General features: G+C 42.3%; 1 protein-coding gene across 1 annotated transcript in view; it reads left to right on the top strand.

The window, feature by feature from the left end:
• The first annotated feature begins 604 nt into the window (after positions 1 to 604).
• LOC139379528 (voltage-dependent calcium channel gamma-4 subunit-like) overlaps positions 605 to 17,200 on the top strand; it is a 36,094-nt gene continuing 19,498 nt past the window's right edge. The window contains exon 1 of the mRNA XM_071122349.1: positions 605 to 894. The gene's annotated coding sequence lies outside the window, so the exon portion shown is untranslated. The remainder of the gene's footprint in view (positions 895 to 17,200) is intronic.

Genomic DNA, 17,200 nt, shown 5'->3' on the forward strand with positions numbered 1-17,200 from the left:
GCCTACCGTTAACGTTTTTATCCCCTCCCCTCTATACAATTATGCGTGGCATCTCTCTTTCTCTCTCTCTCTCTCTGCGGAACTGTGCTACCGCAATGCTCATAACCCTGCATTTCTTTAGACAGCGGTGGAAATGGCCATCATATTCTGTTGTATGAAAAAAAAAAAAAATCCCGATGAATCTCCATCCTGCCGACCTTCAACAAAATATCGACATCAATAACACTCTTAACTTGGTCATGGCTAGCATGCAATTTAGGCGTGCACGCAACTGTCGCACATACACACACGCTCCAATAACCACGTGTAGAAAAATTATGATTGCCAAAAGACGGTGGTTTTAGCATCTGTGTTGCCCCAAACAGAAGAGCCCTGTTGTAGCCTACATGTACAGCAGCAAATGAATAGCCAGTTTATTCTGATTTTCGAGTAGTCAATCTTATCCGTTCACATCACTGAAGAGTTCCGTCGGATGCGACAAGTTGCTTACGTCGATGGCTCGGTGTGAGAGATAGAGGAACGGACGGGCAGACAGAGCGAACTAGCACTCGCGCAACTGGAGGGGAGGGGGAGACGCATTCTGACGGAGTACACACACGCATTGGCTACATCTACTGTAGACAAATTCCTGTTTCACTGATGTGTCTGTGTATCCGCTGTATATCTGTTAAAACCATTTCATCATATGGCTGAGTTATGTTTAGTAGAGAAATGACATACAGTTTCTTACACGGTATTTTTTTCACGTAATTTTGTCTTATTACCCCCCTGTTTGTTATTTCGAGGCCGTTATTTGTCGTCCACCCCCTCTCTCTCTTTTTCTCTCCATCTCCTTTTCCTCTCTTTGGGAGTGCGACGGTCTTCGAATAAGCTTCTGAAATAATAAGCCGGCAGGTAAGACTTGTCTATAAGACTATTTACATTCGGGGCTTGTAATATAGGTTATAATATTGGTCATTGTTTAAGTGCTTGTATTTGGTTTAACGAAAAACCAATCAATCGATGGCTATTTGCAAGCTACATTCTCCTGCCAATTCGTCTCACACTGCACACAACTTACTAAAACAGTAACAGACCATGAATGTAGGCAATTAAACGTCCAATTAATGTGCATTTGTTCTGCAAATTACAATACAAGAGCAGAAATTATGCTTCGAATGCAACTATATATCCCCATAATATCGCGTTTGAGCGCGGGCGACAGCGCATCCATATATATCCGTTTATACAGGTGTTTAATATACCTGTATGAGAATGTCCTGCACATTTTCAGTGTGTTTGAGGTCATAGTGTGTGAATGTGTCTTTGATCCTCAGTCAAACGAGTTCTCACGCACTATGCCGGTCGTGTAACACTAGGCGTCCATTTTCCACGGTGGAGGCAGTGCAGTCAGTGTGATGTGTATACTGTATTAATGAATGCACTGCGGTCCGCATCGCTGTATTTCAGTCTCTCCATGCTCTCCGCCGCGGCTCTGTCTGTCGTGCTGTATCGAACATGTGTCTGTGTGGCATTGCTTTCATATCATCCATCCTTCACACTGTCTATCTCTGCCTGAATGCTCAAGCGTGCCAATAACTATGGAAGCCTATATTCGTTTCTTGCTGCAGCCTAAATGCACCACATGATCTTATGGGCATGTCATTTGTGACCATCTTGTTTTGAGGCCTCTGCCTCCTCTCCCCAGAGGACCACCACACATAACTTTTTTCTCTTAGATCCATACATAACTATTAATCCCACACACAAGTTGTTCAATCATTAATTCTCCATAGGATTATGAAATCTGAGGTGGAATGGTGTGCCCCAGTGGTATTTCACATTAGTGGGTTTGAGTGACCAGAGTTTAGAACAGCATCTTTGGTATGACATGTAGCTCATAAGTATTTGTATTTTTTTCTCTATAAATGCCCATTTGCTCAGTCGTCACCAACGTAGGCTCTCTCTCTCTCTCTCTCTCTCTCTCTCTCTCTCTCTCTCTCTCTCTCTCTCGCAGCTCTGCTAGTCAGCTGTTCAATTCTTAGAATTAACAGGCATTCAATTCCAAGCAATGTTCGACTACATTTGGACTGGGAACCCTATACCATTTGAAACGTCGGATTACTTGACGATTATATCACGCCATCTCTCAGAATTCACCACCTTTCCCAGTAACCTATTTCTACACCTGCTACTGTGGAAAATAATGTTATTGCACTATGTTGGCTGGAGTGGGAAGAATCATGGGGGATTTTGGAGCTGAACTGTAAGGCCATTCTGTCCATTGTATTGCTATGGTTCTTTCTGCAGCTCTGTTTTCTCCTGACCCCACAGCATCCCCCTCAGACATGCTCTCTGTATTGGTTGTTGTTCTGTGATGATGTGTGTGACTGTCCAGAGGGCCCTGGCTCTTCCATGCATGTAGCCATCACTGCAGCTGCAGCACTGTCAGGAACCATGCCATTGCATCGTCTGACCTCTTGATGTAATAACGTAGTCCAAGTTGTTGGGATGATACATTTACAATCCACTGCAATATAGAGCTTTACATGATGGTCAAAAATCTTTGCATAATTACTTTCACCTGATTCATTTCCCCCAGAATATTAGGACTGCGGTCTGTTCCAAACACCCTTTCTTAAAGCAGCCCTGTAAGATAGAATAGGGATTCCCAAAGTTTTTCACTCTGGGCCCCCTTCCAGCATTGGGGAACATTGTGCGTTATAAATAGCTCGCTAAGTTATGCTATGACTGACATGACAAGAGGAACTGAGGATGCACTACCACATTTTGAAATTGTACCTTGTGCATTCTACTATTACAACTTGAAAGAGTAAGTTTAACCTGTTGCGACGAGCAATCCCGTATCCGGGAGCGTAATTATAGCCTCAAGCTCATTACCATAACGCAACGTTAACTATTCATGAAAATCGCAAATGAAATGAAATAAATATATTGGCTCACAAGCTTAGTCTTTTGTTAACAACACTGTCATCTCAGATGTTCAAAAAATGCTTTTCAACCATAGCTACACAAGCATTTGTGTAAGAGTATTGATAGCTAGCGTAGCATTAAGCCTAGCATTCAGCAGGCAACATTTTCACAAAAACAAGAAAAGCATTCAAATAAAATAATTTACCTTTGAATAACTTCGGATATTTTCAATGAGTACAGTTTGATCAGTTTGAGATTTAATGTCATAGTCAATTTACGACAAACCATCGGGATCTTCTGACAATTAGACAGAGACATCCAGGCCTCCATGCATCCAGCACGTGTCTTTAAATGGCATGATATATAAGTGTTACACACTAATTAATCAAACTTTTCTTAGGTGATTCATAGAAAGTGTAATTCTTTATGACATAAGTTTATAGAGGGCCCTATCAGCTCCACTTATCTGACTCTCAATCTGTCATCTGTTGTCCTCTTACTGTTCTGGTGTTACTGAGGCCAGGCCTCTGCTTTGTCTAGCTCTGCTGCCTGCCTGACTGTAGATCATTATAGGCCACTGACTATTGTCCTCCTTCCTTCTCTGTTTGAGGACACTGTTTCCAGGTTGCTCTGATGGAAGTGCTGGGTCATTCCATCTAGGAAATGTGGCTCCAATTGGTTTCTGTTGGTAATCTTGGTGTTGGGCAGGTTTGAATATACGTTTTTGTTCAAAATTACAAATTGTTTTACATTGAAAGGGGGGAACTAACTTCATCCAATGTCAATGTGGAACACCCACTACCCAATGAGGAGCACTGGCCTAGGGGTAAAAGTGATATCAGCCAATTTATGGGTGACCTAGAACAGTTGGACAGAATATCTGAAACTTTTTTGAACATTTCTTCTTTATTTTCCCCTTTCCAACTCTTTTCATTTCACTATACTGTAATTCCAGTCCCAGGAAGGAATGATTTCTTCTTTCCCCCCGTCTCCCTTTCTCTCACTCCTTCTGTTTCTCTCTTTAGTGAAACGCAGTAGTTGAGTTCTGCAATGATCATCATTTCTGTCATGCAGCAATTGTTCAGAGGATCAATGCTTTTGTAGCAGGGCTGCCTTTTATGACTATGGTTCTGGGCTCCCATTCTTCTAACCAGCCTCTCCTTAACTAGCCTCTCCTTACCCAGTCTCTCCTTACCCAGTCTCTCCTTACCCAGTCTCTCCTTACCCAGTCTCTCCTTACCCAGCCTCTCCTTACCCAGTCTCTCCTTACCCAGTCTCTCCTTACCCAGCCTCTCATTAACCAGGCTCTCCTTAACCAGCCTCTTCTTACCCAGCCTCTCATTAACCAGCCTCTCCTTAACCAGCCTCTCCTTACCCAGCCTCTCATTAACCAGCCTCTCCTTAACCAGGCTCTCCTTACCCAGCCTCTCATTATAGTGTACCCAGTCTCTGCAATCTCTCTCCCAGTCTCTTCCCAGTCTCTCCCCAGTTTCCAACCAGTCTATCCACAGTCTCTCTCAATCTCTCCCCAGTCTCTCCCCAGTCTCTCTCCAGTCTCACCTCATCTTTTTCCAGTGTCTCTCCAGTCTTGCGTCCCCAGTCTCTCTCCAGTCTCTCTCCCCAGTCCCTCTCTCCAGTCTCTCCCCAGTCTCTTTTCCCTTGTCCCTCTCCCCAGTCTCTCTCCCCAGTCCCTCTCCCCAGTCTCTCTCCCCAGTGTCTCTCCAGTCTCTCCCCAGTGTTTCTCCAGTCTCTCCCCAGTCTCTCTCCAGTCTCTCCTCATCTTTTTCCAGTGTCTCTCCAGTCTTGCGTCCCCAGTCTCTCTCCAGTCTCTCTCCCCGGTCTCTCTCGCCGGTCTCTCTCCCCAGTCCCTCTCTCCAGTCTCTCCCCAGTCTCTCTCCCCAGTCCCTCTCCCCAGTCTCTCTCCCCACTCCCTCTCCCCAGTCTCTCCCCAGTGTCTCTCCCCAGTTTCTCTCCCCAGTCCCTCTCCCCAGTCTCTCTCCCCAGTCCCTCTCTCCAGTCTCTCCCCAGTGTCTCTCCAGTCTCTCCCCAGTGTCTCTCCAGTCTCTCCCCAGTCTCTCACCAGTCAAATGTGTCTCACGTTGTCTACTGATTGAGAGAGGATCAAGTCTTTCTATCAGCGCAGCCAATGTCTGCTTATAGTGCGAGCACATCATGCCTGCCCCACTTCCTCATTGCTAGCTGTAGCCTGTCCTGAGGAAACATTGCTTATAGTGCGAGCACATCATGCCTGCTCCACTTCCTCATTGCTAGCTGTAGCCTGTCCTGAGGAAACACTGCTTATAGTGCGAGCACATCATGCCTGCCCCACTTCCTCATTGCTAGCTGTAGCCTGTCCTGAGGAAACACTGCTTATAGTGCGAGCACATCATGCCTGCTCCACTTCCTCATTGCTAGCTGTAGCCTGTCCTGAGGAAACACTGCTTATAGTGCGAGCACATCATGCCTGCTCCACTTCCTCATTGCTAGCTGTAGACTGTCCTGAGGAAACACTGCTTTCACTGGGAGTCTGGGCTGCATCACCACTTACTATGCTGCACAGAAGTTAACACACTTGAAAAATGCAACACGGCATGTAGAAATATTTCAACTGTTAATTACTGTTCACATAACAATGTCCATTACAGGCTAGAACACTTTACAATGCAATAAGATGCCGGTAGCTTCCAGCTTTGTAGGCTAACTTTCATTGCTAGCTTACAAGTGAAGCTAACATCAATTCACTACCATAGTACCTTTTTTGCAAACTATTGAGCAAAATATTGCTGATTTCAAAGCTGATTGTCACCAAAAACGTTATTAATTCACTTTCGCCTCACATCGCCAGCCTCAAACTGACTGTGTGTGTGAATGATGTCATGGTTCTGAAAAAGACAGCAATAGCTTTTATAAAATAAGTCCCAAATGGAAGAGAAACATATTGATTTTCAACTGTAGCCAAAACAAGCTCAATAACTCAATGCAAGCACACTTGAGGTCGACCGATTCTGATTTTTCAACTCCGATACTGATTATTGGAGGACCAAAAAAAGCAGATACCGATTAATCAGACAATTAATTATTTTGATTGTTTTTTATAAGATAAGTTTAATGCTAGCTAGCAACTTATCTTGGCTCATTGCAGCCACAAGGTCCTTTTGACGCTGCACTCGCGTAACAGGTGGTCATTCTGGAGTAAAAATTCTGGTATCGTGACAACACTAATACACATCTACTTTGACAAAACAAATGTAACTAAGGCTGGGAATGTCAATACAATCAAACTAGCAAGGGCAATGATCACAAGCCATAATCATAATGTGATAATGTGGCTAGTATGCTAGTGGATCTATTTATGTAGCAAGCTAAAAACACAGAACCTAACTTTAGCTAGATAGCTAGTTAGTTCGCTGCTAGGAGGACGTCATGTCATTGACAGAATGGGTGAGTGACTTTTTCTCCTCGTATCATTTTTCGGTGGCTACACAGCTAGAGATGCACGTGCCATTTGGTTAGCTAGCAAGAAATGTGAATAGCTTTTCTAGCTAGCTAGGTATGCTGAACGACTGTTATCCAGTTAGCAAATTCACTCTGGCTAGCTATCTACTCCGATTTCAGACCTCTCTTGTCTTAGTGTACCAGAGTGAAGAATAACTGATGAATTTACGAACGTGCAAGACCCTCTGAATATGACTGGTGTTAGTAAAAAAGAAAAGTCATAGTTAGTCACGAACACTCTGGATAACATGTAAACAGCCTAACCAGCTCTGCTAAGGCGAGTAAAATGGTCAGTGAGGTGTTTTCTCATTTGTGTCTGGAAGTAGCTCGCTAGCAAGCTAGCCAACTTTAGCCAGTTAGTTGGGTGCTTGGTTGGGACAACGCATGCATTGGCAGGCAAGCTGCAGAAAGATGAGCAGGTTGCAATTATCCGTCATTTATCAGTGCAAGTATGACAGCCATCAAGCTGAAAAAGTTTTTGAGGATTTATCTAATGTTCCTTCGTTAGATATTAGCTCACCTTGCTTTGGCTAGCATTAGTTGTTGATCTTGTAGTTGTTGATGTGCATATAGGCAAAGATAGCCTACCTTTTTATGGTTGTTTGATCAATAGAACTGTAGAGTTCCCAAATGTAAGAGGACTCCCATGGTATTTAGATACATATTTGCATAAATCCAATCAGTAGACGACGTGAGTCCGATAAAACAAAATATAACTATTTGGCCATAATGACCATTGTTATGTTTGGAGGAAAAGGGGGGAGACTTGCAAGCCGAAGTACACCATCCCAACTGTGAAGCATGGGGGTGGCAGCATCAGGTTGTGTGGGTGCTTTGCTGCAGGAGGGACTGGTGCACTTCACAAAATAGATGCCATCATGAGACGGGAAACGTATGTGGATATATTGAAGCAACTTCTCAAGACATCAGGCAGGAAGTTAAAGCTTGGTCGCAAATGGGTCTTCCAAAGGGACAATGACCTCAAACATACTTCCAAAGTTGTGGCAAAATGGCTTAAGGACAACAAAGTCAAGGTATTGGAGTGGCCATCACAAAGCCCTGACCTCAATCCTTTAGAACCTTTGTGGGCAGAACTGAAAAGGCGTGTGCGAGCGAGGAGACCTACAAACCTGACTCAGTTACACCAGCTCTGTCAGGAGGAATGGGCCAAAATTCACCCAACTTATTGTGGGAAGCTTGTGAAAGGCTACCCGAAATGTTTGACCCAGGTTCAACTATTTACAGGCAATGCTACCAAATACTAATTGAGTATGTAAACTTCTGACCCACTGGGAATGTGATGAAGGAAATAAAAGCTGAAATAAATCATTCTCTCTACTATTATTCTGACATTTCACATTCTTAAAATTAAGTGGTGATTCTAATTAACCTAAGACAGGGAATCTTTACTAGGATTTAATGTCAGGAATTGTGAAAACTGAGTTTTTAAATGTATTTGGCTAAGGTGTATGTAAACTTCCAATTTCAACTGTATATACAGTCGTGGCCAAAAGTTTTGAGAATGACACAAATATTAATTTTCACAGAGTTTGCTGCTTCAGTGTCTTTAGATATTTTTGTCAGATGTTACTATGGAATACTGAAGTATAATTACAAGAATTTCATAAGTGTAAAAGGCTTTTATTGACAATTACATGAAGTTGATGCAGAGTCAATATTTGCAGTGTTGACCCTTCTTTTTCAAGACCTCTGCAATCCGCCCTGGCATGTTGTCAATTAACTTCTGGGCCACATCCTGACTGATGGCAGCCCATTCTTACATAATCAATGCTTGCTTTGTCAGAATTTGTGGGGTTTTGTTTGTCCACCCTCCTCTTAAGGATTGACCACAAGTACTTAATAGGATCAAGGTCTGGGGTGTTTCCTGGCCATGGACTAAAATATCAATGTTTTGTTCCCCGAGCCACTTAGTTATCACTTTTGCCTTATGGCAAGATGCTCCGTCATGCTGGAAAAGGCATTGTTCGTCACCAAACTGTTCCTAGATGGTTGGGAGAAGTTGCCCTCTGAGGATGTGTTGGTACCATTCTTTATTCATGGCTGTGTTCTTAGGCAAAATTGTGAGTGAGCCCACTCCCTTGGCTGAGAAGCAACCCCACACATGAATGGTCTCAGGATGCTTTACTGTTGGCATGACACAGGACTGATGGTAGCGCTCACCATGTCTTCTCAGAACAAGCTTTTTTCCAGATGCCCCAAACAATCTGAAAGGGGATTCATCAGAGAAAATGACTTTACCCCAGTCCTCAGCAGTCCAACCCCTGTACCTTTTGCAGAATATCAGTCTGTCCCTGATGTTTTTCCTGGAGAGAAGTGGTTTCTTTGCTGCCCTTCTTGACACCAGGCCATCCTCCAAAAGTATTTGCCTCACTGTGCATGCAGATGCACTCACACCTGCCTGCTGCCATTCCTGAGCAAGCTCTGTACTGGTGGTGCCCCGATCCCACAGCTGAATCAACTTTAGGAGACGGTCCTGGCGCTTGCTGGACTTTCTTGGGCCTTCTTCACAACAATTGAACCGATCTCCTTGAAGTTCTTGATGATCCAATAAATGGTTTATTTAGGTGCAATCTTACTGGCAGCAATATCCTTGCCTGTGAAGCCCTTTTTGTGCAAAGCAATGATGACGGCACGTATTTCCTTGCAGGTAACCATGATTGACAGAGGAAGAACAATGATTCCAAGCACCATCCTCCTTTTGAAGCTTCCAGTCTGTTATTCAAACTTAATCAGCATGACAGCGTGATCTCCAGCCTTGTCCTCGTCAACACTCACACCTGTGTTAATGAGAGAATCACTGACATGATGTCAGCTGGTCCTTTTGTGGCAGGGCTGAAATGCAGTGGAAATATTTTGGGGGGATTCAGTTCATTTGCATGGCAAAGAGGGACTTTGCAATTAAATGCAATTCATCTGATCACTCTTCATAACATTCTGGAGTATATGCAAATTGCCCTCATACAAACTGAGGCTGCAGATTTTGTGAAAATTAATGTGTCATTCTCAAAACTTTTGGCCACAACTGTACATCACCTGTGTTTTCCTGTCATGGAAATGAACTAGCTGGTGTATTGCATGATGTGGTGGTGCTGTATATCAGTGTGATGAATCAGCCCTATGTTATCAGAGACATAAAGCCACTGCCTGTGTAGAGTCACTGAGTGTATAGAGCAGAGATAAAAGACTTCACAGAGCCTCCTTCTGACTGTCATGCTCAGTGACAAAAGTCACACAACATGGGCCCCCTGCCTGTGTGTGTGTGTGTCCTTGTGTGCTTGTGTGTGTATGTGTGGGCCCATGAAAATGTAGTTGGCTAAAGCACTTTCCATTGATCTACTGTAAAGTGATCGAGTGTTAATGGTTTAAATGTTTAGATGATGTATATATTGACTGTGTATTATGCTCGTGTGTGTGTGTGTTTCTGTGTGCATGCCCACATTGCTGTTGTTTGTGTTGTCTCTGTATCATCCGATGAGACTCCTCTTAGGCATATAAGACTCAGTTTTACAGTGTAAAAGTGCTGATCAGTGGTCATATAAGACTCAGTTTTACAGTGTAAAAGTGCTGATCAGTGGTCATATAAGACTCAGTTTCACAGTGTAAAAGTGCTGATCAGTGGTCATATAAGACTCAGTTTTACAGTGTAAAAGTGCTGATCAGTGGTCATATAAGACTCAGTTTCACAGTGTAAAAGTGCTGATCAGTGGTCATATAAGACTGTTTCACAGTGTAAAAGTGCTGATCAGTGGTCAAATAAGACTCAGTTTCACAGTGTAAAAGTGCTGATCAGTGGTCATATAAGACTGTTTCACAGTGTAAAAGTGCTGATCAGTGGTCAAATAAGACTCAGTTTCACAGTGTAAAAGTGCTGATCAGTGGTCATATAAGACTCAGTTTCACAGTGTAAAAGTGCTGATCAGTGGTCATATAAGACTCAGTTTCACAGTGTAAAAGTGCTGATCAGTAGTCGTATAAGGCTCAGTTTTACAGTGCAAAAGTGCTGATCAGTGGTCATATAAGACTCAGTTTCACAGTGTAAAAGTGCTGATCGGTGGTCATATAAGACTCCGTTTCACAGTGTAAAAGTGCTGATCAGTGGTCATATAAGACTCAGTTTCACAGTGTAAAAGTGCTGATCAGTGGTCATATAAGACTCAGTTTCACAGTGTAAAAGTGCTGATCAGTGGTCATATAAGACTGTTTCACAGTGTAAAAGTGCTGATCAGTGGTCATATAAGACTCAGTTTCACAGTGTAAAAGAGCTGATCAGTGGTCAAATAAGACTCAGTTTCACAGTGTAAAAGTGCTGATCAGTGGTCATATAAGACTCAGTTTCACAGTGTAAAAGTGCTGATCAGTGGTCATATAAGACTCAGTTTTACAGTGTAAAAGTGCTGATCAGTGGTCATATAAGACTGTTTCACAGTGTAAAAGTGCTGATCAGTGGTCATATAAGACTGTTTCACAGTGTAAAAGTGCTGATCAGTGGTCAAATAAGACTCAGTTTCACAGTGTAAAAGTGCTGATCAGTGGTCATATAAGACTGTTTCACAGTGTAAAAGTGCTGATCAGTGGTCATATAAGACTGTTTCACAGTGTAAAAGTGCTGATCGGTAGTCGTATAAGGCTCAGTTTTACAGTGCAAAAGTGCTGATCAGTGGTCATATAAGACTGTTTTAAAGTTACACCCGCCTCGTCCTTAACTTTTCCTAAATAAGTCTATTCAACATACTGCCTTTGTTAGAATTTCCATAACTAAGCAGTTTTAGGAGGACATGTCAAAAATGAATCTCAACTGCTTATATAATTTGTCTTTGTCTCTGCATGAACATTTTACTCTATGCATGTGCACACATGTGAGTGTCTTCCTCGCTATCTATCGTGCGTGTGTCCGTGCATGCAAGCATGTGAGTGCGTGTGTGTGTGTGGGTGTCTGTCTGTGTGGAGCCTTGCTCAAGGTGCCAGCTGTGTAGACCCAGGAGTGAGGACCGTGCTCAGGTGTTCCAGCTCAGCCTCCTCCTCCTGCCAGACTCTCATCTGCAGCCTGATCTTACACACAACCCTCCCTGCTCATAATGACTGTGATGCTTTCAGTTGATCTGCGTGTTGGATGTTGATAATGTTGTTGTAGTCGTATGAGCCAGGCTTCTAAGCTTCCTGTTTCTGTTCTCAGAGACTTGGCTGGTGAATGAGACTAATGTCACAGAGAAGCTATAGACACAGAACATGTGTTAGTTTGTCTTCTATTCTCTGTTATGTTCTGATGTATTTTAGTCTATTGCTTCTATTGTGTTGTCATTTGAGTCCTGTAGATTCCACAAAGTATCGCTCATGAGGAATCTATTTTCAGTGCCTATCTATATTTGTATCATTCAGGGATGCAATCATGCCAACATCATAAGTAGAATTACTTTAACAGTGTGTCTTAGTAGATTTCGTCCTCCTCCCTTTGTCACGGATTCCCCCGGTACTGCTGCTCATTCCGTGCACCAGTTCCGGAGGTCTACGTCACCGGACTCTAGGCGTCACTGAACTGTCTCATTGTGCACACCTGATTCCAATTCCCCTGATTAGTAATTGTATATATGTGCCCTCTGTTCACCATTGTCTTGTCGGTTATTGTTCCCATGTCCGTCCGTCTTGTGAGTACCTGAATTTCGTTGTTTCGGCTTTCGCGCTGAGTGTATTGTGTACTCATTATTACAGGTCTCGTCCCTTGTATTGTTATTACGGGCCTCATCCCGTGTATTGTTGTGCACTTGTTATTACGGGTCTCAACCCGTGTATTGTTGTGCACTTGTTATTACGGGTCTCATCCCGTGTATTGTTGTGCCCTTGTTATTACGGGTCTCGTCCCGTGTATTGTTATTACGGGTCTCGTCCTGTGTATTGTTATTACGGGTTTCATCCTGTGTATTGTTGTTACGGGTCTCGTCCCGTGTATTGTTATTACGGGTCTCGTCCTTTGTATTGTTATTACGGGTCTTGACCCGTGTATTGTTTTTACGGGTCTCGTCCTGTGTATTGTTATTACTGGTCTCGTCCTGTGTATTGTTATTACGGGTCTCGTCCTTTGTAGTTACGGGTCTCGTCCCGTGTATTGTTGTTACGGGTCTCGTCCTGTGTATTATTATTACGGGTCTCGTCCCGTGTATTGTTGTTATGGGTCTCGTCCCGTGTATTGTTCTTATGGGTCTCGTCCCGTGTATTGTTGTTATGGGTCTCGTCCCGTGTATTGTTATTACGGGTCTCGTCCTGTGTATTGTTGTTACGTGTCTCGTCCCGTGTATTGTTGTTACGGGTCTCGTCCCGTGTATTGTTATTACGGGTCTCGTCCCGTGTGTTGTTATTACGGGTCTCGTCCTGTGTATTGTTGTTGCGGGTCTCGTCCCGTGTATTGTTGTTACGGGTCTCGTCCCGTGTATTGTTATTACGGGTCTCGTCCCGTGTGTTGTTATTACGGGTCTCGTCCTGTGTATTGTTATTACGGGTCTCGTCCTGTGTATTGTTATTACGGGTCTCGTCCCGTGTGTTGTTATTACGGGTCTCGTCCCGTGTATTTATTAGAGGTTTAACCTCGCTCTTTTGTTTGGGTTACATCCCTGTGTTTTTGGATACTTCGTCCCGTGCCTTTCATGGCATGTTGTATTTTTGGGTGGAGTATTAAAACCCCCTATTATGTATTCCAATCATTTATACAACGTGACACCCTTATGGAACACAGACAAAGGTCCTGAAAGGTTGACGCATATAGTTGGACATGTGATTCCAAACCTTGGGACTATAAGGTTCTAGCTGACATTATATGGTTCTTCATAGATGGTTTAGATGGTCCTCTCTGCATAAACCCATTTGAACGTGATGCTATAACGTTCTATCTTCACTCACAAGCCTGAACAAATACACATGGACCAATCAGAACTAGAGCTCGACCGATTAATCGGAATGGCCGATTAATTAGGGCCGATTTCAAGTTGTCATAACAATCGGAAATCGGAATTTTTGGGAGCCGATTTGCCGTTTTTTTAAATTTATTTTATACCTTTATTTAACTAGGCAAGTCAGTTAAAAACACATTCTTATTTTCAATGACGGCCTAGGAACGGTGGGTTAACTGCCTCTTTCAGGGGCAAAACGACAGATTTTCACCTTGTCAGCTCGGAGGATCCAATCTTATAGTTAGCTAGCCCAACGCAATAACGACCTCCCTCTCTCTCGTTGCACTCCACAAGGACCTGGGCCTGTTACACGAATGCAGTAAGCCAAGGTAAGTTGCTAGCTAGCATTAAAGTTATCTTATAAAAAACAATCAATCATAGTCACTAGTTAACTACACATGGTTGATGATATTACTAGATATTATCTAGCGTGTCCTGCGTTGCATTTAATCTGACTGAGCATACAAGCATACAAGTATCTAAGTATCTGACTGAGCGGTGGTAGGCAGAAGCAGGCACGTAAACATTCATTCAATCAGCACTTTCGTGTGTTTTGCCAGCAGCTCTTCATTGTGCGTCAAGCATTGCGCTGTTTATGACTCAAAGCCTATCAGCTCCCGAGATGAGGCTGGTGTGACCGAAGTGAAATGGCTAGGTAGTTAGCGCGCGCTAATAGCGTTTCAAACGTCACTCACTCTGAGCCTTCACGTAGTTGTTCCCCTTGCTCTGCATGGGTAACGCTGCTTCGGTGGTGGCTGTTGTCGTTGTGTTGCTGGTTCGAACCCAGGGAGGAGCGAGGAGAGGGACGGAAGCTATACTGTTACACTGGCAATACTAAAGTGCCTATAAGAACATCCAATAGTCAAAGGTTAATGAAATACAAATGGAGAGAAATAGTCCTATAATTCCTATAATAACTACAACCTAAAACTTCTTACCTGGGAATATTGAAGACTCATGTTATAAAAGGAACCACCAGCTTTCATATGTTCTCATGTTCTGAGCAAGGAACTTAAACGTTAGCTTTCTTACATAGCACATATTGCACTTTTACTTTCTTCTCCAACACTTTGTTTTTGCATTATTTAAACCAAATTGAACATGTTTCATTATTTACTTGAGGCTAAATAGATTTTATTGATGTATTATATTAAGTTAAAATAAGTGTTCATTCAGTATTGTTGTAATTGTCATTATTACAAATAAATCTTTAAAAAATCGGCCGATTAATCGGTATCGGCTTTTTTGGTCCTCCAATAATCTGTATCGGTATCGGCGTTGAAAAATCATAATCGGTCGACCTCTAATCAAAAGGTTGCGGTCACTTAGAAATGTCCTTGTTTTCCATGAAAACATACATGAAATGAGTTGCAAAATGAATAGGAATTATAGTCAAGACGTTGACAAGGTTTTAAATAATCATTTTAATTTAAATAATAATTGTGTCCATCAAACATAGCCTTCCTTCTTCGAGATCCCTTTTACCCTGTACAAATTTCCCACTTTACCACCACCAAAGCACCCCCAGACCATCACATTGCCTCCACCATGCTTGACAGATGGCGACAAGCACTTTCATTTTTTTGCGCCTCACGAATGTTCTTCTTTGTGATCCGAACACCTCAAACGTAGATTCGTCTGTCTATATCACTTTTTCCCAATCTTCCTCTGTCCAGTGTCTGTGTTGTTTTGCCCATCTTAATCTTTTCTTTTTATTGGCCAGTCTGAGATATGGCTTTTTCTTTGCAACTCTGCCTAGAAGGCCAGCATTCTAGAGTCGCCTCTTCACTGTTGACGTTGAGACTGGCGTTTTGCAGGTACTATTTAATGAAGCTGCCAGTTGAGGACTTGTGAGGCGTCGGTTTCTCAAACTAGAGACTAATGTACTTGTCCTCTTGCTCAGTTGTGCCTCCAACTACTCTTTCTATTCTGGTTAGAGTCAGTTTGCGCTGTTCTGTTAAGGGAATTGTACACAGAGTTGTACAAGATCTTCAGTTTCTTGGACATTTCTCGGATGGAATAGCCTTCATTTCTCAGAACAAGAATAGACTGACGAGTTTCAAAAGGAAGGTCTTTGTTTCTGGCCATTTTGAGCCTGTAATCGAAGTCACAAATGGTGATGCTCCAGATACTCAACTAGTCTAAAGAAGGCCAGTTTTATTGCTTCTTTAATCAGAACATATTTGCAAAAGGGTTTTCTAATGATAAATTAGCATTTTAAAATGATAAACTTGGATTAGCTAACACAACATGCCATTGGAACACAGGAGTGATGGTTGCTGATAATTGGCCTATGTAGATATTCCACAAAAAATCTGCCGATTCCATCTACAACAGTCATTTACAACATTAACAATGTCTACACTGTATTTCTGATCAATTTGATGTTCTTTTAATGGACAAAAAAAACGTATTTCAAAAACAAGGACATTTCTAAGTGACCCCAAACGTTTGAACGGTAGTGTATGTCTTTGCCTTCTCCCTCTAAGTATGGGCTAGGCTAGTCTAGCTAGCAACAATGGCACATAAGCAATAAAACAGTCAGAAATCTTAAAATAAACGATGCTGTCACGTCGTTGTTCAGTGATGACTAATTCATCTAATGACCATAATACATGTCTTAATGTATTTGAGGATGTGTTGACTCTGTCTTGGTAGAATAGTGCTGTTGAATTATGTATTCAAATAGCTACATTCTTCTTAAAAACTGAACATGTGGAATTCAGAAGTTTCAGACCGAACCTTATGGTTGAACCCAGATTGACATTTCAGAGCCACAAGGTTCCATGTGCGATTGCACCCCCCCTAAAAAAAGGATTTACAAATGTCTCACGATTTTGATACTCTGCACTTTAGGTACCTTTTAAAGACGAGGACCTTAATGGGTTATAAAAAATGATTCACTACAAGAATGTTTTGAGATCTGGGATGTGAAAACTTTGATGCTCAATATCTCAGAATTACAGTATGCTTTGTGCAGATAGAGCCTTGTAGTCCCACGGTCATGAATTAACTCTGAACTCTGTGAATCTCTAACTGTGGTGTGTAGGCTTTAGGCTGGGCACCTTACTAGACAGAATGTTCTCTAGCGTGTTCACTCTCCAGTCACGTACAGATGTAGGACCTTCATTTGAGACAGTTTGCTACAGCAGGAAAATAATCCTACAACAACAGGAAATGTGAATTATTGTGTGGATTATAATTAATGGACATTTTTGTAAGGGTTGATACATTTTTCATAAGGGAAATCAAGTCTGAAATTTCCAAGTGGGAATTACAAACTTCAGAAGCCTTTTTAAACCTTAAATAGTCGTTTTATATGTCCTTCATAGCAGGAAAGTTTTCCTGCACCAGGGTGATCAAATTAAGATCCTACTTCTGTAGACCTTCTGCACTTCACGTGTGTGAGGAAAGTTATCTTAGCCGTCATCATTTATTCAAAGAGCAATTTGGTAGTTGATCTGTGCAATGAATAGCTAATGCTGCAGCTGCTAAAATATCCACATCTCCTTTGTGATTTATGGGTCTGTTTTTGGAAGGAGCGGTTTTTGTTTTTACTTTTCATATTCGTGAAGGTGATCTGTAGTGTGATTAGGATCCACTTCACATCACTAATTCTTGTTCGATCATAAAGGCAAAGACAACACTTGTCTTGTCTATAACGTTATATTGGATTATGATGGAATCTACAGAGAAACATTTTATTCTACCTCTCTCCCCTTCTCTCTCTCTAACTCTCTCTTACTCACTCTCTCTCGCTCTCAAACTCTCTCGCACCCTTCCCTCCAATCTTCATTATTGAAGAGAAATAAAAGATTGCCCATAATTAAATG

The sequence above is a fragment of the Oncorhynchus clarkii genome, chromosome 2 (assembly GCF_045791955.1).
Source record: "Oncorhynchus clarkii lewisi isolate Uvic-CL-2024 chromosome 2, UVic_Ocla_1.0, whole genome shotgun sequence".
NCBI classification, from domain to species: Eukaryota; Metazoa; Chordata; class Actinopteri; order Salmoniformes; family Salmonidae; genus Oncorhynchus; species Oncorhynchus clarkii.